The sequence below is a fragment of the Lycorma delicatula genome, chromosome 10 (genome assembly GCF_047948215.1).
Source record: "Lycorma delicatula isolate Av1 chromosome 10, ASM4794821v1, whole genome shotgun sequence".
NCBI classification, from domain to species: Eukaryota; Metazoa; Arthropoda; class Insecta; order Hemiptera; family Fulgoridae; genus Lycorma; species Lycorma delicatula.
In genome coordinates, this window is record NC_134464.1 from 53,752,897 (window position 1) to 53,776,091 (window position 23,195).

Below are 23,195 nucleotides of genomic sequence, written 5' to 3' on the forward strand. Positions count from 1 at the left end.
GGAAAACCTGAATATACCCTGCAAATTTTAAAGTAATTGGTTGGTTGGTTTGTTAGTTCTTGCATGATGTGATAACAAACATACAAACTATATACATACAGTTTGTCTCTGAATAACCGTGATCTGTTAAATGGAGAGTACAGGATGCATCCAAAAGTTAAAAGTTAGCCTTCAACTTGGTAAAAAATACAGTTTGAATTTTGAAAATCGGACGATTGTTTGCAGTGATATTATGAGAGCACCTTCCAAAAGAGCGCCCCATAGGCACCCTGTTAGTCTCCCGTGAGGAGCTCGCATATCTCACTAGCCTCACACAGTCTCCACGGGAAGCCTATTAGTGTTAAAAAGAAGTTTATTTTCTGTAACGTAAATTTAATTCTATTATTTTTGTAATGTTCATTCGACTCATGCAGTTCAACCGCAGCTCATATTGTGATTGAGACTCGCACTTCGTTAATTCAATTATTAAATGCCTTCCCAATACTAATCTGTATTACTATCGGAAGGCGGAAATCATTTGTTTTTGTAAGTTTTATGTTTATTTATAGTTTGATTGTTACTGTTTGAGCAACTTAATATTACTTTGGTTATACCGGAATTATCCTGTTTAGTTTTACCGATTCATTGTATCCCATAGAACTTACAAATTATAATAGGGTAGTGTATGATACTGCAATCATTTTTTTATGTACTGTATACGTTTTATATGCAAATTTAACTACAGTTGACATGAAAAATTAAGTAAACCTCCGTGGTAGCGTCTCGGTCTTTCATCCGGAGGTCCCGGGTTGAAATCCCTGTCAGGCATGGCATTTTCACACTACAAAAATTATCATTCACCTCAATCCTCTGAAGCAATACATAACTGTGGTCTCGAAGGTTAAAAAAAAAGAATAGATAAATGGGATAAAAAAACGAATCCACCGGGTTGGTCTAGTGGTGAACTCATCGCAAATCAGCTGATTCCGAAGTCTAGAGTTCTAAGGTTCAAATCCTAGTAAATCCGGTTACTTATTTACGGATTTCAACCCTAGATCGTGGATTCGGATATCCTTTGGTGGTTGGGTTTCAACTAACCAAACATCTCAGGGATGGTCAACATGCGACTGTACAAGGCTATACAACTTTCTTCATTTAGGTTCATACATATCATCCTCCAAAATAATACCTTACGCTGATTCCGGAGGCTAAATAGAAAAAGAAAGGTGAGTAATGACTGACAGCTGTCAACTGAGCCAGCGATCTTCCGATTACTAAATTGAATGTTGACCGTTACACTATGTCATTCTCTTTATTTTTGTTTGTAAAACTTCTTCCATGCAAAAATATGTACCCCAGTCACACTTATACTGTTTAACTTGATGCAGATCACTCTCGAGGTAGTATCTAATTTAACATCAATAACAAAATTTAACTATTGGGCCATTGTCCGAATTCAAATCCATCAGGATTTATTCTACTTTAACACATTCAATCCTAAGCCCGTGTTTTTCATGGGCAGTCGTATTTAATTATGTTATAAATTTCATACACATAACATTCGTTGTTACGCTTTAATTCAAAAACGGTTCGTTCTTTAATTTATTTGGAATGATTCGTTTGTTTTTATCCGCAACCTGCCGGATATTTTTGGAAATATAGAATATAAACTAATTGTTGGTTTTCGTGTTTAGGGTTAGAAGTGCTTTTGTGGCGTGTTAATTTGGTTGTAAATAAAGTAGTTTTTCTTTGTTAATTATGAAATGTTATTTGAATCCCATTTTTACATAGATTCGGACTCTGAACAAAGTAATAATATTTGAATTAAGGTCTTTTTTGCACAATTTGATCTCTTGAATATCCAGCCTGCTTTTCTCGAAGGGAAAATTTGATAGTTGATGAAGCCGTATGTGGATTTAGAGGCAGGATAAGATTTCGTGTTTATGGAGGAAAACTATAGGTGATTCGTCAACCGCATATGTACTTCTATTTGAAATTTACACAGGTAAAAATTACAAAAAAATTTATTTCTCTTTTTCCAAAAACTTCTTTCTGATTATCTTTATAATTTTTTTGGGGGTTTTGTGGGCGAAAAACGCTTTAGCGTTATCATCGCCCGGGATTATCTTGACAAGGGAAACAACATTCACGGACCGGTTTTATAGTTCACCAGCGGTTTATTTTTTATGGCAGTGACAGAGTAAAGCTGGATGTCCTATCAGAAAGAGCTTCTAAAAATAAATTTAGTAAAAAGTCGTTTACATGAGAGGAAATCATCTGTGTGTCAAATGGAAAGACACTAGAGATGTATTAGCCTTATCTTCAGTTCACATAATGACAGTGAAGTACATGTGCATTCTAAAGGGGGCACATGTTAGTTTTTGTTTACAAAAACAAAAAAAAACCGGATGTAATTATCAATTATAGTAAAAATAAAACGGGTGGATAGAAATGACCAGATTATTTCATACTGTCCATTCAAATATAAGCAAATGAAATGTCAGAAAAAATTATATTTTCATTATTTATGTCAATTGCAAATGCCTTTATTTTATACTGGGAATCATGACCATATCACCCTTGAGGCAAAAAATTTATTAACTGTTTTAACTACTTTAACTGAAATCTATATTTTTGCAACTTAATGTTACTTTCAGTACATCTAACTTTTCTTACATATTTTATCTGCTGTAGTTGTAACTACAGCAGATAGCAGCAGTAGAGTAAAGTTGTATTGCATTAAGTATCACAAAATAACTTTGAAAAGTATGAATGAAATAAATATCAGTCGTTCAACAGAGTTAATTTCAGACCCAATTGTTTTTTTGTTTATAACACAAGTGTTTGGTGATCAATCCAAAAATGAGTGGCTTAAAATTAATGTATAATTTTTGTTTTGCATAGGTTTTTGAATATATTTTTACATTTCTATAAATAAAATGAATTATTTTTATGTATTTGAATTTTGTTATTTAATTACTGTACTTGGTGTATTGTTTAACAGATAATTTTTGTTTGGTACAAAAAATATACAAAAAATTTCATTTCTGATTTGTGTGGTAATTTTTGTAGTAAAGTTATTTTTTGTATGCAGTTATTATAGCTTTATTATAGTTGTCTTCTGTGGAGTCCCGATTCAGTCCCTCTTATAACATTATGAACAGTGAAAAATTTTGTTTGCAAAACGTAGTTATTTAGTTTAAAACAAGTGTTATTTATCAACTACAGGTATGTTCTTTGTTTTGTTTATGTTTTTGTATGTTACCTGCTAAGATTCTTAGCCACTAAAATATGCCAAAAGCATCTAGGGAAATTAGATTCAGAGTTATTGAGTTATTTAATGATATGTTGAGTTTTTTACATTTGTATCAATTTTGACTTTTTAACAGATGAGGTAATTTACAATTTTTTTCTCTTCAAAAAACATAATTACCATTTACTTTTAAAAAGGTATGTTCATTATAAATATTTCATGTTTGTAACCTTAAAGAGTAAACATTTAAAAAAATATCTTTTCAGTATTCCAAAACAGGCTGTTATAACATATAATAACAGACTAATAACAATTTAGATATATTATTTATGTTAAATGATTTAAGCTTTTTATTTCACTGCTTATTATTTTATATAAAAAATTTTGAAGCAAAGCTTTCTTAATGCAGGCTTTGGGATGGGGAGTCAACTGAGAAAAAAACTAGTATCTGGTTAACTAACCCACCGGGTTGGTCTAGTTGTGAACGCGTCTTCCCAAATCAGCTGATTTGGAAGTCGAGAGTTCCAGCGTTCAAGTCCTAGTAAAGCCAGCTAATTTTACACGGACTTGAATACTAGATCGTGGATACCGGTGTTCTTTGGTGGTTGGGTTTCAATTAACCACACATCTCAGGTATGGTCGAACTGAGAATGTACAAGACTACACTTCATTCACACTCATACATATCATCCTCATTCATCCTCTGAAGTATTATCTAAACGGTAGTTACCGGAGGCTAAACAGGAAAAAGAAAGAAAGTATCTGGTTAACTGTTACTAAAATTATATTAAGTCGTTATAAAAAGATCGTTATATCTGTAGTTGTATATATATATGTAGTTTCATGAAGTACCACTTGATGCAGAAGTAAGTAGTATTTTCAGTCAGAGATACTGTTAAGACAAATTAGAAAGAAAAATCATTTCATATGAAGTAATTCAACCAAAATATTTTTGGTTGCTTCATCATTTTTTATTTTATTTCTTTTTAGTTATTCCCTAATATATTGGCATTCCAAAACATGTATTTTTATATTCTTATCCCAGCCTGCTTGTGACTGGTGGCCATGCTTGTTTAGAAGTACATAGTTGTTTTTGGCTGTGCATACATTAGCATAAACTTTAATGTTTTTGGACTGGATTATGAATAAACATTTCTTTTTCATTAAATTCTTCTCTTTAATTTTTGGGGTCCTTTATATTAAAACCCTTCAATAAGTCTAATAAGTAAAAATGACCAAAATTTGATATCAAATAATAATAAATTCCTGTTTTACAGTTTAAATTTGCAATGAAGGTTGTGACATATCGAATTGATTTTTTTTATTACATAAGCCACCATACTCAACATAGCTAGAGTAAGAACATTGATAAGTGTTCCCTTCTTTTTTTATTATTTTTTTTAAATTCAAACTTTTAAATCTATTGAAAGTTTGAGGCTTTTTATCTCTGGTGGGAGGCTTGGGACAGAAATCTAATTTTACCACAATAGCAAACTACAGTAAAAATTTCAATATTTGATTCTGAACAAAGTTAATGAATTTTCAAAATATGCACAAATCATGTGCATTTACGACATTATTAACCATTCTAAAATTTAATATTTATTTTACCAACTTAAATCATAGTACACATTATTCATAAATGTGATATTTTGTTTTTAGTACTGAGAAAGCTTTAGAGTTATTCTACAATATATCTAATTTAACTAATAAAAATGAAAAGTTAATTAAAGATTTTGGAACTCATCTGTGAATTATCTATTTATTTTGTAATTTGGTTTGGGGTTTACCAAGAAAAATCATAACCAAAAACTTGAGCATGCATCATTCACATGACTGTGAAGTTAGCTCTCAGATACTGCCACCCAAAAGCAGCAATGTGTTCAGGAGAAAATGTGCCTGTTTGTTTAATATCATTTGTCCTTTAGACAATTTTTCTTCAATTTTTAGATTTTTTTAGTCAAACTAAATTCAGGCTAAAGTTAAAAAGTGTTACTAAAACCTAAATTAAATTATAAACTATGTAAAATAAAATAATGTAATTAAAACCTAGCAGTTTTGTTATTTTTAGTTACTTCATCTTAGTGTTACTGGTTGTTTGGAGGTTGTTTGTTCCTAAGTTAACCGGTTGATTTAAATGTTTGTGATTACAAAATACCCATTTTATGGGCTGAGTGTATTCCTTTTAGTCGTTCTAAATAACATGTGAAGTATAATTTGATTTTAAAGTATTTCCAAGCTATTCCACAGTTCATGTTATTGTAAATTTGGTCGCTGTAAATTTAAATGAAATTTGGTCAAATGACTATTACATATCTCTTTAAATCATTTTGAGACTCTTGCAAGAAATTTTAGCTTTATTTCTGGTAACAGTTACAGAATTTTTAAATCGCATTAGGAACAAATTATAAGCATATCAAATTGAGAATTTTTTGTTCTTTGAAAGTCTTAAAATACAATTATTAAAGTGTTGTGATTAAAAATATATTTTTTAATATGACCATTGGTAATTATTGTTAGTAAAAGTAGCGATTGTTGGGTTTACGAACTATAATAAATTAAAATAATATTTTAACACTTATAATTCACAGGCTATATGATTTTGGTGTGATGAAAACTTTTAATGGCAGTAATGAGAACTGATTTTGATTGTTTATGATGATGTTCTGATATGTGAATACATTCTTAATAATAATGTAATTAAATGGATAAATCTCAGAGAGCTGCCAGCTTTTGTAAATTGCAGTTCGGGCTCATATCCTTGCATTCTCTTGCCGATTTTGTTCCTTCTCCTTTTGATATTGACCTCAATATGTGTCACACTCTTCAACGTATTTTATTCTTCTTGCATATATGTTTACTCTTCTTGCATATATGTTTACTCTCTTCTTGAATATATGTTGCTCTTTCATCTTTTTCAAAATACTTCTCGTTTTCATTTCAGTTTAGTTCAACAAAATATTACAGTACGCATTTACATTACATGTAAATCTCCATTACATTTCCCATCCTTTCTCACACTTGCACTCTGGTGTATACAGTTTATATTCTGCTTTTGAATTCTTTACGTCTTTTGTTCTTCAAAGAAACCGATATGCTTTACTAGTCATCTGGTGTTTATTCAACATCTGATATCCTCTGTAAATTTCTTGTCATGGTCTCTCTAATAAAGTGTTATTTACAGAAAGTAAAAATGCTAGTTTTGAACACCGTTCTTCAAAATCTCATCATAAATATCATTGTTTTTCTGCTTTTCTTGAACTGTAATGGATTTAATGTTTAGTCCCTTTATGGATAGTCCTTAATCATCGATTCCACCATTTTTTAAATCGTTTAAACTTGCAGTCTTCACCATTCTGAACTAACTTATTTTTATTTGCCGGAGGGGGACAGATAAGCATTTTGTAGCTACGTCTTTTTTTTAATAAAATTAATGTAATTACTACTGCGTATCGGTTGCTATTTTAGACGCTTATTATTGAACGAGCTGAAAAATTTAGAAAGGATGAAAAAAAGAATTTCTTGAGATTATTTCTTTGTTATATATTACTGCTGGTGTAAAACTACACAAGTTTATTAAAGATGACAAGAAATTTGCTTCGCTTTTATTCACTCTTATAGTAAGTACTTAAGGGTACATACCCTCAAAGGTATTATGTTACTAATTTTCATTTTTAGTTATTTAAAAACATTTAACATAATTTTTATTCCAACTGCGGATAGACCTGTAAAAATAAAAACAAGTTTTTAAGAAATGCAAAAATGAGAAAAATTGCAGAGAAATAATGTAATGAAATCGCTATCAAATGTAATGTGTCTGAAATGAAAAAATATATTATTTTTCACGCGATTATCAGAATGGAATCAGGATATTTGTCATTATAATAATTCAGTATTAAGCAATGACAGGGACAATGTAATGATGACCTATTTCTTCAGATTGTCATTTAGATAGTTTAAATGTATTACTTCATCTGAAGTAATACCTAACTTCAGATGAATGACAGTTTTTGTAGCATTTGAAAATGTCATGCCCGACCAGGATTCAAACTCGGATCTCCGGATGAAGGGCCGAGGCGCTACCACTTGTGCCACAGAAGCTGGCACTTGTTAATTTATCTGAACATAACTGACGAGACCATTAGAGGAAGTTCTTTAAAATAGAATTTAGATCTGATCGATGAGGAGTATGATGTGAACATATATACCTACATACATATTCGTATATAAATTTCATAAAAAAGTTTTTTGTTGATTTCAGACCTTTTTCTTTGTATTAGTTAAAACGGAAGATAAACCTTTAATTTGGTACAAGTAGGTTCAAAGGTTCAAAGTAGGTACAAATATTTTACTATTTGTAAATTTAATAAATCGATATGAGTATGTCACTATAGTTTAGCCGATGAAAGAAGAAATTAGAGTTTGAGCTGTTATAATTTTGATGCTAAGCGCTAAAAAAAATAATATCCATGAAATGAACCTATCACATTTTATACAATTTTAATGAGACATGTAAAACTTGTTGAAAAATAATACATTCATAGAAAAACATTGGAATACTTGATTCTCATCCCTTTTAAATCTTTATACATTTCCTATATGAATTTCAGAGCTTTATAACTTTTACATATTATGTTTATAAAATATTAATTTCAAGTTGTTTCAGTGATTATTTTGAAGATAAATTGGCCTTATAAAAACATAAAGTAATAGCTGTGTCTTTATCGTATCAAAATCTTTCTCTTTTACTTTTTGAAATTTTACTTTTCTTGGTATATGCAATTTCTGAGCCGTATAACTTCCGCTAAAGTATTCTACAGAATACCTAGTTAATTTACATTAAAATCTGGAATACTATTCGTTTATATCCTAACAATTATTTGTTTGAGGAAATGGGCGTTTTGTCATTGAATTAATTACATTTTATGAAACTCAACTGTTTACAGCAAATTAAGCGGTTATCATTTAGTAGTATTAACAAAAATTAAATTTTCTAATGACAGTGTAGTTTATTAGACTTGCTATTCTCTTTTGTAAATTAATGTTGATGTTAGAAATTCTCACGAGTCATCTAAAATAAAATATCGAATGTTTTTACATTTAGTTATTGTTTTACAGGGATATTTTGGGTCTATTATATTATTCTTTCAGAAAATAAACATTTTGTATACGGCAAAAATTATCGGATCAAAAGTATTTTCTTTGCTGTTTTGAACCAAACTTAAAGCACACGACTAATCTATTTGTTTATGATTAAATTTCCATAATGAAGGTAATATTGCTATTAATAATGTTGTTCAACGATGCACTTAAGAAAATAATTACCTTTAATTACTACTAAGGTCTCATTTATTTTGAGAAAATAATTGCTATTTGTTAAATATTATCATTGTATCGGTTACTTTTAGAACACAGTTTTTAGAATTATTAGCTAACTCGTATTGAAAAATTGGAGAAACTAATACTACGGCTATTCAAAAATTTGCTGCTCCAACATTTTTAATAGGATGGATAAATACATAATTAACCGGTTGCCATAATTATATGTTGCACATGTAGATTGGTCTTTAAGCATCCTTGATTACTCAAACCTAGTGGAAGATGCAAATTCAGAAGGCCAAGAGACTGACAGCTGACAGGCAGAACAGGTATAAAAGCGTTTTGATGATATTGCCTCATATATTAAAAAAAAAAATGTTAAACTATGTTTGTATTTTCTATAGACTAATCCTAAAACTTTGTAGAAAAAAAATGTTTATCGGTCTATTATGTTTTTATTATCCAATGTAGATATAATTTATTAATGTAAAATGCTTCAATACTTAAAATTGAATATATTTCTGAAAATTCTAAAATTACTTGTGCAATTTTTTTTTATCACCGATCATTTAATCCAATTTGTTACTTTTTATTCCTATGAATTTCATTGACATATTTTTTTATCTCCGATGACAAGAAGGGGTTGTTGGACGTTTTTCTTTTCTGAACATTTGATTTCCCATCATCAAAGGATGAAGGAAAAATTCTTGAATCTGATTTATTCGTAACCTCACTGCCGTACATTTTCATTATCTGCTTTTAAATTATTACTGGCCAAAAAGTTTCCTGAATTTAAAAACCGTATTGCATTTGCAATTATAAAACTTAGCGTGGGTCAGACTAATACTACAGAGAATTAACTTAGTGCTACTTGCACATATTCTTTATTTTTCTTGTGAATATATTATGTTTTAATTAATATATTATACCGTTGAAAAATTTGATCAAAGATTTTTAAATTTTTAGCATTTCGAATCAAACTGTAAAATAAAAACAAGCATCAGCATACAGTACCTTATTGGTAAAAGCTTTTACTTGTTTCATCAGTCGTATGCATTATCAATAATGGATTTATTTTTGTTTTACTCTGTTAAGTTTTTACCTACTACTCCTTATCAAATAAATAATTATTTAAGTAATAAGATAGTTATTAAAATCAAAATAATTAGTAGTAATTAAAATAAAATAGTTATTAAGATAGTTATTTAAAATAGTTATTTAAGAAGGTCTCTTTACTTTCCTTCTTTTTCTCCTTTATTTATTTATAAATTCTAGGTGCTTTAGCTAAAATCAGTCATTCTTTCCCTGTAATTTTTAATATTTTTAAATATATCAGTCCGTTTTGGCTTTTCATCTGAAGGTGTCCCGGGTTCAAATCCTGGGCAGGCATGGCATTTTCACACACTACTTCATCATTCATCTCATCCTCTAAAACAATATCTAATGGTAGTCTCGGAGATTAAAAAAAATAATAAATCAGTCAATTCCTGAGCTGGTTAAACGATTTAAAAAAAATTTGAAAAAATCTTGTTAAATTTGAAGCAGTTCAATAATAATATAATGATATAGTAATAATAGAGTTTTCCTTTTCAATTTCTAATTTTATTATAACGTTATAACATCTTAAGAGAAATATTAATCAGTTGATTTTTATTGTAAATTGCACAACTTTTTTAAATATAACCCTGTAAGATATATGGTTTAACACATTTTTTATTTGACATCAACTTAGTGTATAGGTATCCCAAGAAGTGTTGGCAAAATTTTCAGGATATCGAAGTAAACAAAAAAGTTAAAAGTAGAGAAATGTTGTATCTTGATTATTTTCCCTCTCCATGCCATTTTGTTTGTTCACTAAAAAATGTGAACAAAGTTTCAATCTCAGAACAGATTGAAATATTTTAATGAAATTTGGTGCCCATGTAGCGTTCAAAAATTTGGATTTAAATTTTTTAATCAAATTATGTATTAATTAAAATGTTAAGTCTTTTATTATGAACAAAATCGCATTTCATTTGTACAAATCGGTTTATAAATGACTGATGTATGGGTAAAATTGTTTAATGTATTAATTATTTGTTAAGTACAAAAAATTAAAAAACAAACCAAAATATCTGAAGAAAAATAATAAAATAAAAATAAATAAAATTAATAGTGATAATAAGCTTTGCGCTTTATTAAAATACTTACAAGCAAGCAATAATACGGGTTAATTTTGTTGCAAACTAATCAATTATATTGTACCACAAGGATTTGTTATCAAATAAATATGATTATATAAAGTATATATATATATATATTTTTTTTCCTTTGATTTTATTATTTTACATAAGCTTTTTCTTAAATTTTTTTGGTAGGAAGTTAACAGATTGAAGGTAAGGGGGCATACCTATATGTAATTACAGTTTTGACATTTTTTTATTTTGAAATATTTTAAATTTTGAATACCCATTTGCTTTCCCCAGTCAGTGTTCGGCCATCTGCTTCAAAGAAGATGTGCATGCTTGCATGTTAGTTTAATTTTTCAAACCAGGGTCAGCTGATTTTGGAGGTGCCATAATAAATTATCTCATTTTCTTCACTAATTTTTTTATTTAAAAAATTAATTTATAATTAATGAAGAATTGAGATATGACATGTGAAATGACAATGAAAAAAAGTAATAAAAATGATACTATTTTCATTGCTATAAGAGATACACAGTTATTTGTAAAATAAAGAGAGTAACATTATTTAATATTAAAATAAGATATGTTCATATATCAAAAGTTATAGTATTTTGTACTTTAGCTGTTGAATTAGAAAGGATTTATATTCTAAATTTTAGGAGAAGGGTTGATGTTTCCCTGTCGACACTACGACAGGGAACTTAAAAGCAATTTAGGGAAGAGGGAATGGTACACTAGACAACAAATACTTTATTATAAGTTGATTGGGACTAGAATACGTTATTGTTTGGTGATTTAGTTCATATTTATGTTACAATAATGTTTAAGTAATGTTATTAAATAAATATTTTACTCTACTTATTATAAAAATATATTCAGGAATCTGTGAATAACCTACATATATATATATATATATATATATATATATATATATAGATAGGTAAACAAAAATAATAAATTAACAGAGGTAAATATTACAGTAAATTTTTATTGAAAAACAATTGGTAAAAAAATAACTATTTAATCTGTACTAAATAATTTGATGGAAATAAATATCATTGTGTTTTTTCTGTGATATATTAAATAATAAATTTCAACCCGACAGACAGACCAAGAGAAATAATTTGATAGGTCTACTAATTGGTTTCAGCAAATAATGAAATGATGGTATTTTGTACCATGGTCCTCTACTAAAAAGTAAAGAGTTTTTGAACCCGTTTTACATTATTTTTCATTCGTACTGTATGTAAATGATCAAAGAATATTACAAGGTAATAATAATAATAATCATCTAAACTATGATTGTGAATAAAAATAAATTAAAATGTTTGTGTATTAAAAAAAGATAATGAATTCGTGTGAATAAATAATCGAAGTATAGAATTTTAATTTAAGCTATCGTCTTTATTAGGCTTTGATAAGTTCCATAATAACATTGTTTTTAGTACATTTAAAACACTAACTTTACTTTTTTCCCGCATAGATATTAAAAATTGCATAAAATAATATGCCAAAAGCATAAAATGGGTATTTTGTAATCACAAACATTTAAATCAACCGGTTAACTTGGGAGCTCCAAACAACCAGTAACACTAAGATGAAGTAACTAAAAATAACAAAACTGCTAGGTTTTAATTACATTATTTTATTTTACATAGTTTATAATTTAATTTAGGTTTTAGTAACACTTTTTAACTTTAGCCAGAATTTAGTTTGACTAAAAAAATCTAAAAATTGAAGAAAAATTGTCTAAAGGACAAATGATATTAAACAAACAGGCACATTTTCTCCTGAACACATTGCTGCTTTTGGGTGGCAGTATCTGAGAGCTAACTTACAGTAATGTGAATGATGCATGCTCAAGTTTTTGGTTATGATTTTTCTTGGTAAACCCCAAACCAAATTACAAAATAAATAGATAATTCACAGATGAGTTCCAAAATCTTTAATTAACTTTTCATTTTTATTAGTTAAATTAGATACATTGTAGAATAACTCTAAAGCTTTCTCAGTACTAAAAACAAAATATCACATTTATGAATAATATGTACTATGATTTAAGTTGGTAAAATAAATATTAAATTTTAGAATGGTTAATAATGTCGTAAATGCACATGATTTGTGCATATTTTGAAAATTCATTAACTTTGTTCAGAATCAAATATTGAAATTTTTACTGTAGTTTGCTATTGTGGTAAAATTAGATTTCTGACTAAAATATGCCAAAACCCTTTATTAAGTCTATAAGTAAAAATGACCAAAATTTGATATAAAATAATAATAAATTCCTGTTTTACAGTTTAAATTTGCAATGAAGGTTGTGACATATCGAATTGACTTTTTTAAATTATTACATAAGTCACCATACTCACCATAGCTAGAGTACGAACATTGATAAGTGTTCCCTTCTTTTTTTATTTTTTTTAAATTCAAACTTTTAAATCTATTGAAAGTTTGAGGCTTTTTATCTCTGGTGGGAGGCTTGGGACAAAAATCTAATTTTACCACAATAGCAAATTACAGTAAAAATTGCAATATTTGATTCTGAACAAAGTTAATGAATTTTCAAAATATGCACAAATCACATGTGCATCTATGCCATTATTAACCACTCTGAAGTTTAAATATTTATTTTACAAACTTAAATCATGGAACACTTTGTAAATGTGATATTTTGTTTTTAGTACTGAGTAAGCTTTTGAATTAGTCCACAACATATCTAACTTAACTAATAAAAATGAAAAGTTAATTAATCAAGTTTGAAAAAATTAAACATTATTTTTTAAAATTTTGAAAGGAATTAAGAATAAGTATAGCAGCTAAAGACAATGAACACTCAGCATAGTGAACTACCAGTAAAATACTGGCAAATGTGTACAAGATTTTGGAACTCATCTGTGAATTATCTATTAATTTTGTAATTTGGTTTGGGGTTTACCAAGAAAAATTCTTAACCAAAAACTTGCATGCATCATTCATATCACTGTGAAGTTAGTCCTCAGATACTGCCACCCAAAAGCAGCAATGTGTTTATTTAAAATAAAATAATGCAATTAAAACGTAGCGGTTTTGTTGTTTTTAGTTACTTCACCTTTGTGTTACTGGTTGTTTGGAGTTCCAAGTTACCAGTTAATTTAAGTGTTTGTGACTACAAAATACCCGGTTTATGGACCGGGCTTATTCCTTTTAGTCATGTTTTAAACAACATGTGAAGCATTATTACATTCTAAAACATTTCCAAGCTATTCTACAGTTAGAGTTATAATTTCAGTCGCTGTAAATTTAGATGAAATTAGGTCAAATGACTACCCACCGGGTTGGTCTAGTGGTTAACGCGTCTTCCCAAATCAGCTGATTTGGAAGTCGAGAGTTACAGCGTTTAAGTCCTAGTAAAGCCAGTTATTTTTACACGGATTTGAATACTAGATCGTGGATACCGGTGTTCTTTGGCGGTTGGGTTTCAATTAACCACACATCTCAGGAACGGTCGAACTGAGAATGTACAAGACTACACGTCATTTACACTCATACATATCTAATTTATCTATATATAAATAATTTAATACAATTAAATAATTATGTAATGTTATATATCAGAAGTTATAGTATTTTATATTTAAGTAGTTGAATTAAAAGGATTTATATTGAAGATTTTAGGAGAAGGTTCAGATTTACCAGATACGTCAGACTGGTTTTGTTTGCAACTTTTGTGAAAGTAAACATGAGTACTTAAACATTATCAGAGGGAACTTAAGAGCAATTTAGGAAAGATGGAATGGTAAATTAAGATCACAAATACTTTATTAGAAGTTGATTGGGGCTGGAACATATTCTGTAGGGTAATTTAGAGTATATTTATGTTAGAGTAATGTATCCCAGGAAAGGTTTTAAGTAGTAGATTGAGGCCCTAGCCCCCTGGGGGGGTTTAATACATTAATGCTATTCATTAAAGAACCAAAAATTAATCCTTTTACTGCATTATATTTCTGTCATTGTGACAGCAGAAATATAATTTAGTAACATGACTTTATTCTTTAATGAATATCTGTAAAATATTTAATTCCCACAACCATGAGGATAATAAACATATCGGGAGTCCAAGGGAGGAGCCCCCAGGCTAGATGAGTGGAGTGAGTGAGCTCTCACCGGCTTGTGTGTGTGTAAAACGTTGTTAAATTTTGTAATGGCTAAGTTTTTTTAAAGGTTTTTGTACTAATCAATGTAGTCTGAAGACTACATTAATATGATCTCATCATTAAAAACTATCAGTAAAAGAATAAGAAACAGATATGTATTTAATTTGTATTAAACAGTTTGATGGAAATAAAATAATATCAATTTTTTTTTCAATATTAGATTCAATAATAAAATCCAAATTGACAACACAAACTACCAGTTTAAAATGATTAAAGGATATTCCAAGTTAATATTCTAAACTGCGATTGTAAATAGAAAAAAAATTAAGATGTATGTGTATTAAAAAATGATTATGAATTCGTGTGAATTAATAATATATTATAAATATAATATTTTAATTTAAATTTTCTCTTTTACTAGGTTTTTGATAAAGTGTTCCAGAGTAATATTTTAATTCATTTAGTTAACGTTACATTCACGACTTACAATTATTGGCTTGTTTCCCGCGTAGACTTCAAAAATCAAAATGTCGGTAGATTAAGTTTTTTCCGGTTTAATAGTGATATAATTGTTGCAAAGATAGCGTTTGAAAGGACGCTATCTTAATAGTTAATCAGTGTAATGGCGTGGGTTTGTTTGTTTGTGTAGTTCTTGAATGCTTAATACGAAAAATTATTTGATAGAGTTACCGACTGGTTTCTGTGAATAATAAAATAATATTTTAAGCTCATGGTACACTTACTAAAAGTATGTTATGATATATACATATTTAGTCTGTTGTAAACAAGTTTATGAAAAAAGTAAGTAATGACAGTTAATTTTTTTGAATTAGTGTATATATTATTAAAGTGAGTTTTTGAAGGCGGCGTTGCACGTTAAATATTTGTAGAGTTCTACTTGATAAATCGTTATCTAGGTAAATTAAAAATATAAGTGATTTTAAAGAAGTAACATTGTAGTTAATTTGGACCAAACTGTAATTTAGACCCAACGTTTTACGTGCATTTTATCTGAAACTTTTTTTTACTCATTTTCTATTTTCTGCTCATGAACACAGTTACTTTGTATTATTTATGCTTATCAGTTCTAATCACTGTCTTAAAGATATTATTCAATATTATCAGTTAAATATTGTTTTTGCTGCTGAATATTAAGTAGCACTAACGATTTCCCTATTCTAGCTGTCTGTTTTAATGGTTTGCTTTAAGTTTTTAACATTTATACATAAAGAAATCCGTAAACGTTTACTTTGAGACAAATGATTTAAATTTAAGCTACAAACATTTTTATTCATAAACTCAAATTTGACATAATACAAATGTGAAATGCATAGTACAGTATATTTATTCATTTAACAGCATAAAAGAAATAATACCTAAGTTGTTAAATTATTTTCAAATTAGAATTTTTCTAGCAAAAGTCTTTTGAAGCTCCCTAAAATCATCTCCTTCCTGGAGTAAATAGGAATGAGGTAAAAAAAAATATTTTTTACCTGTTTGGACCTGTAAGTCATGTGTATATTTATTGTATTTTTGTGAATTGGTGTATGCTGTTAATAAATAAATAATTATTTGCATAAGGCATTTGGAAGAAAGAGTGTTATTAATCTGAAACAGACATTTAAAAACTTTTAACATAGTTATTTAGGTTTTCCTTTATTAAAAAATAAAATTAAATATTTGTTTTGTCAATTTAGTTTCATCTATTCAATTTAGTGACCATAAAATTTGAGTTCATTTTCTAATTGTGTAACATTTCAAAATTTTGGTAAATCTCTTCTGATTTGCTTAATTTATAAATATTATCCTTGAGTTTTGGCTGTAGAGTTTTTTTAAAGTAATTTTTTCAACAGTTACTAGATTTTTCCTAAAAAAACTCTGTAGACCTTACGTACTACCCAACACTTGTAAAAATATGCTTTTGTAGTCTTAAGCATTTTTGAATAAGAATTTTTTATTTTGTTTATGATGAAAGCCACTTTCATATTTTGTTTTCTGGCTTTTACTTCTTTTTTTTTATTTAAAAAAAAACATTCAGGGTAATTATTTAACCTAATATTTAAACTTTTGGACAATTTTGATTGATTCTTATTCTGAATTTTTTCATAATTTGGATTCAATTTTTATTATTAAAATACATTATATGAAATTTGTAGGTTGGTTTTGTTTGCATGTTTTTTTCCTAATTCTTGAATTCTCTACTGTCTTTTACTGAAGTTACCATCATGAGCAAATGCTAAAATGTTTTCATTTAAACATTTAGATGTTGTGCCCCATTTTTAGATTTTCATTTTTATTAAGTATTTGTATTATGTTATTATATTTTTCAATTAACTTTTCCAGAGTGCAACTGAATAGTTTTGGTGAGAGACCATTACTTTTTCTCACTATAGTTTCAAAGGGTTTGGAAATTCCACCCAAAAATTTAACTTTTGAGTATGTTTATTTTATTATCTTTACTGTTTTATTTTTGACATTTATTTCTATCACCTAGGAAGTTTACAAAAATTAACTATTAATTCCAGATCTGTAATTTTTTGTACTTTTATTATTATTACCTTTTTTTACCAATATATATTGTTTGTGATTTTTATGTTATCATTATTTTCAAACTATCTATGGTGGAAATATGTGAATCTTTTCAAAGCTTAACAATCTCAAAAAACCAGCTGATATTTTAAATTTAACATGTGTTCTTAATTCTTATCTTTAATAAAGATCTGTTATTAACTGGCTCAAATTGAATAACAAGTGGTTTTACTTTTTATGTAAAGAAAAAAAAAGGTTTTCTAATTTTTATAACCGGATATAAAATAATAATAATTTTTGAAAATTGTGTTGTAGTAATTCTCAAGAATACCTTTTTTTTTTTAAAGCAGTATATTCTGTTTAAGTATATTGCAATTAGTATTTCAATTATAATAAATAAACATTAATTAAGAATTATTTAGGACTAATTTAAGTAAGACTTATGGAAAAACCTATACTTTGTTTTCCTATTGAAAAACTCAACATTTAAAAAAAAAATTTTTGTAACCATTATAAGGGACAATGTAAACATAAATTTTAACTTTTATCATATTTGGTGCCTATAAATAGTGGATGGAGGATAGACCAATTATTGTTTATTGTTTGTAATTGTTTATAAATCAATTATTGTTTATAAAATATATGCTTTTGTCTTCAGTCATTTGACTGGTTTGATGCAACTCTCCAAGATTCCCTATCAAGTGCTAGTCGTTTAATTTTAGTATACCCCCTACCTTAATATGTGGCCTATAATATGCCTAATGTAATATATGCTTTAATATATGGCCTATAAGTCTGTCTTTTCTTTTAACTTTATTTTTCCAAATCCTTCTTTCTTCATCAGTTTGCTGTAACACATCTGCATTTATCACTTTATCCACCCATCTGATTTTTAACATTCTCCTATAGCACCACATTTCAAAAGCTTCTAATCTTTTCTTATCAGGTACTCCAATCGTCCAAGTTTCACTTCCATATAAAGCTACGCTCCAAATATATACTTTCAAAAATATTCTCCACCTTTAAATTAATTTTTGATGTAAGCAAATTATATTTCTGACTGAAGGTTTGTTTCGCCTGTGCTATTCATCATTTTATATTGCTCCTACTTCGTCCATCTTCAGTAATTTTACTTCCCAAATAACAAAATTCTTCTACCTCCATAATCTTTTCTCTTCTTATTTTTACATTCAGTGGTCCATCTTCGTTATTTCTACTACATTTCATTACTTTCGTTTTGTTCTTGTTTATTTTCTTGCATAGTATTTCATCCTGCTTGCTGTTGATTGTTCCTTCTAAATATTTTTTACTCACAGCTAAAATTACTATGTCATCAGCAAATCATAGCATCTTTATCTTTTCACCCTGTACTGTTACTCCAGATCTGAATTGTTCTTTAACGTCATTAACTGCTAGTTCTATGTAAAGATAAAAAGTAACAGTGGTGGGGAATATCCTTGTTGGACTCTTTTTTATTATGGCTTCTGTGTAATGTTCTCAGTTGTTACTATTGCTGTTTGGTTCCTGTAAATATTAGCAATTGTTCTTCAATCTCTGTATTTGGACCCTAATTTTTTCGTCATTAACTACTAGTTCTATGTAAAGATAAAAAGTAACAGTGGTGGGGAATATCCTTGTTGGACTCTTTTTTATTATGGCTTCTGTCTAATGTTCTCAGTTGTTACTATTGCTGTTTGGTTCCTGTAAATATTAGCAATTGTTCTTCAATCTCTGTATTTGAACCCTAATTTTTTTTAAATGTTTAACATTTTATTCCAGTTTACGTTATCAAATGCCTTTTCTAGGTCTATAAATGCCAATTATGTTGGTTTGTTTTTCTTTAATCTTCCTTCTACTATCAATCTGAATGCTAAAATCACTTCATTTGCCCCGTATACTTTTCCTGAAACCAAATTGGTCTTCTCCTAACACTTCTTCCACGCTCCTTTCATTTATTCTGTACAGAATTCTAAAATTTTTGATGCATGGCTAGTTAAACTAATTGTTATTTATTCTTCACATTTATTTGCTCCTGCTTTCTTTGGTATCATGACTATAACACTCATTTTGAAGTCTGATGGCACTTTCCTTTTTTCATAAATATTACACACCAACTTATGAAATCTATCAATCGCTTCCTCACCTGCACTGTGCAGTAATTCTACAGGTATTTCGTCTATTCCAGGAGCCTTTGTGCCATTCATATCTTTTAATGCTCTCTTAAATTCAGATCTCAGTATTGTTTCTCTCCTTTCATCCCCTTTGACTTAACTGCTCTTCCTCTATAACACCATTTTCTAATTCATTACCTCTTTATAACTCTTCAATATATTCCACCCATCTATCCACTTTGCCTTTCGTATTATAAATCAGTGTACAATCTTTGTTTAACACATTATTAGATTTTAATTTATGTACCCCAAAATTTTCCTTAACTTTCCCGTATGCTCAGTCTATTTTACCAATGTTCATTTCTCTTTCTACTTCTGAACACTCGTCTTTAATCCCCTCTTCTTTCGTTAGTTTGCACTTCCGGTTTATAGTATTTCTTAATTGTTGATAGTTTCTTTTACTTTATTCATCACTAGCATTCTTGTATTTTCTACGTTCATCCATCAGCTGCAATATATCGTCTGAAATCCAAGGTTTTCTACCAGTTCTTTGTTCCGCCTACGTTTGCTTCTGCTGATTTAAGAATTTCCTTTTTAACATTCTCTCATTCTTCTTCTAAATTTCTACCTTATATTTTTTACTCAGGCCTCTTGTGATGTCCTCCTGAAAAATCTTTACCTTCTCTTCATCAAGCTTCTCTAAATTCCACAGATTTATTCTTCAGGTTTTTAAACCCCAACCTACATTTCATTATCACCAAATTATGGTTGCTATCAATGTCTGTTCTAGGGTAAGCTTTGCAGTCGATGAGTTGATTTCTAAATCTTTGCTTAACCATGCTGTAATATATCTGATACCTTGCAGTATCATCTGGCTTTTTCCATATGTATGTTCTTCTATTATGATTTTTAAACTGGGTGTTGGGAATTACTAAATTATACTTCGTGCAAAATTCTATAAGTCGGTCCCTTTTTTCATTACTTTTGCCCAGCCCATATTCACCCACTATATTTCTTGCCTTGCCTTTTCCAATGCTTGCATTCCAATCCAACTATTATTGAATTTTCATTACCTTTTATGAGTTTAATTGCCGCGTCAATTTCTTCTTATCTCATCATCATCATGGGCGCTTGTAGGCATGTAGATGTTAACAATCGTTATCAGTTTAGGTTTTAATTTTATTCTTACAAAGATTCTATCGCTACGTGTTTTGATATACTTTACTCTCTTCCCTATCTTATTGATCATTACGAAACCTACTCCTGCCTGCCCATTATTTGAAGCTGAGTTAATTATTCTAAAATTACCCGACTAAAAGTAGTTTTCCTCTTCCCACCGAACCTCGCTAATTCCTACTACATCTAAATTTATCCTATCCATTTCTCTCTTTAAATTTTCTAACTTACCAACCTTTTTTGGACTTATAACATTCCACGCTCTGACTCGTAGAATGTTATTTTTTAATTTTCTGGTGACCCCTTCCATAGTAATCCTCACCCAGAGATCCAAACGGGGAACTAGTTTACCTCCACAACATTTTACAATAGAAGGCGCCTCAATCTTTGTTTTATGAAAATGCAGAGAGCTACATTTTCTTCGAAAAAAAGCAGCTGAATTTTTCTATTGCTTTCAGGATTGAGTGATGTTGATACGGTTATTTAAGTCATCGTGACCTACGCCCTTAACAACTACTGAAAGAGTTGCTTCCCTGTTTCAGGAATCCTTCCTTCTGGCTCTCAACAGATACCTCTCCGATGTGGTTGCACCTTTGGTCCAGCTACTCTGTGTCACTGAGTACTCATTCCGCTCACCATCGGCAAGGTCTCATGATTCATAGAAGAGGTAAATATAATTAACACAATTTTCTGTCAGGCTTTAACATTGTTCTATTGCTTTTTAATTATAGTAAATTTTTATTTTTATATTTTCCAGACAGAAGTGATGCACCAACAGAAACTAAAATAACATGCCCAGATATATAAAAAATGTAAGTAATCTGTAAATGTTCATAAAAAAGAATCAATATCTGAAAAAAAGGTAAAGTTAAAGGTAAGAAAACTTAATATTAATCGCATAGGTGAAATTCCCTAAGATATTTTTAAAATTTCCCAGATAATTCATAGTTTTCCTCAATAAAATTCTTTGATTATTTTTGGTTCTCTGAGAGTCAGGGTGGGAAAGTTGGGCACAGTCATATTGTGTAGTTGATGTTTGAAAGTCCCTTAAAGTATATAAAAAGCAGAATATTATTCTTACCACCATTACAGTGTTAGTCATACATCTCAACACTCACAGCATCTCTTCTTTCCCAATTGTATGAGAATTTTGAAGTAATTTATTGTTTGAATTGATTTACATTATCAAATAAAATATAATAAACTTCGTGCTAAGTCAAACATTTTTACAAATTATATTTTCAATGCCTATCGACGATTTAACCATTGCAATCCCAAATACACAACAAGCTTTAGGTTAGTTTTAGTACATTAACATATCACTCACAATAATTAATCACCACCATCACCAATCAGCTGTCATTGACAACGATCAGATCACGATCACCATTATTCATTGAGCACCGATCAGGTCATAAATCATCGTTCATTGAATGCTTAATCCCCATTCAATGAGCACCGATTAGATCACAGATCACGTTTCAATGGGTACCGATTGGGTCAGATCAATGCCATTGTTCAGCGATCACCAATCACCATCATCATCATTCTCATCCTCACCATCATCATCAATATTCTAATCATAATCAAAATGGTTACAAATCTTGTTAAAATAATTAGGTACATTTCATGTCATGTGGTTGTGCATGACTACTGTGTCCTCACACAGATTCCTGGTGAAAATGTCTGTTATTATATCAAATGGGTTTTAGGAAAGATTTGTTATAAGATACATTTAACATTTGATGACAAAATTTGATTCGTGGATTTCAAAAAGCGGCGAGAGCTCATCAAATAAAATATAATACACTGCGTGCTAAGTCAAACATTTTTACAAATTGTATATTCAATGCCTATCGACGATTTAATCATTGCAATCCCAAATACACAACAAGCTTTAGGTTAGTTTTAGTACATTAACATATCACTCACAATAAATAATCACCACCATCACCAATCAGCTGTCATTGACAACGATCAGATCACGATCACCATTATTCATTGAGCACCGATCAGGTCATAAATCACCGTTCATTGAATGCTTGATCTCCGTTCAATGAGCACCGATTAGATCACAGATCACGTTTCAATGGGTACCGATTGGGTCAGATCAATGCCATTGTTCAGCGATCACCAACCATCATCCATCATCATCAATAATCTAATCATTATCAAAATGGATTACAAATCTTGTTAAAATAATTAGGTACATTCATGTCATGTGGTTGTGCATGACTACTGTGTCCTCACACAGATTCCTGGTGAAAATGTCTGTTATTATATCAAATGGGTTTTAGGAAAGATTTGTTATAAGATACATTTAACATTTAATGACAAAATTTGATTCGTGGATTTCAAAAAGCGGCGAGAGCTCATCAAATAAAATATAATACACTGCGTGCTAAGTCAAACATTTTTACAAATTATATTTTCAATGCCTATCGACGATTTAATCATTGCAATCCCAAATACACAACAAGCTTTATGTTAGTTTTAGTACATTAACATATCACTCACAATAAAT

At 29.2% G+C, this 23,195-nt stretch overlaps 1 long non-coding RNA gene across 1 annotated transcript; it reads left to right on the forward strand.

The window, feature by feature from the left end:
- Positions 1-1,637: 1,637 nt before the first annotated feature.
- On the forward strand, positions 1,638-21,853 carry LOC142331336 (uncharacterized). The gene is made up of 3 exons (XR_012757963.1): positions 1,638-1,984; positions 21,214-21,338; positions 21,429-21,853. It is a non-coding gene; the product is annotated as an uncharacterized LOC142331336 (long non-coding RNA).
- Positions 21,854-23,195: the final 1,342 nt, after the last annotated feature.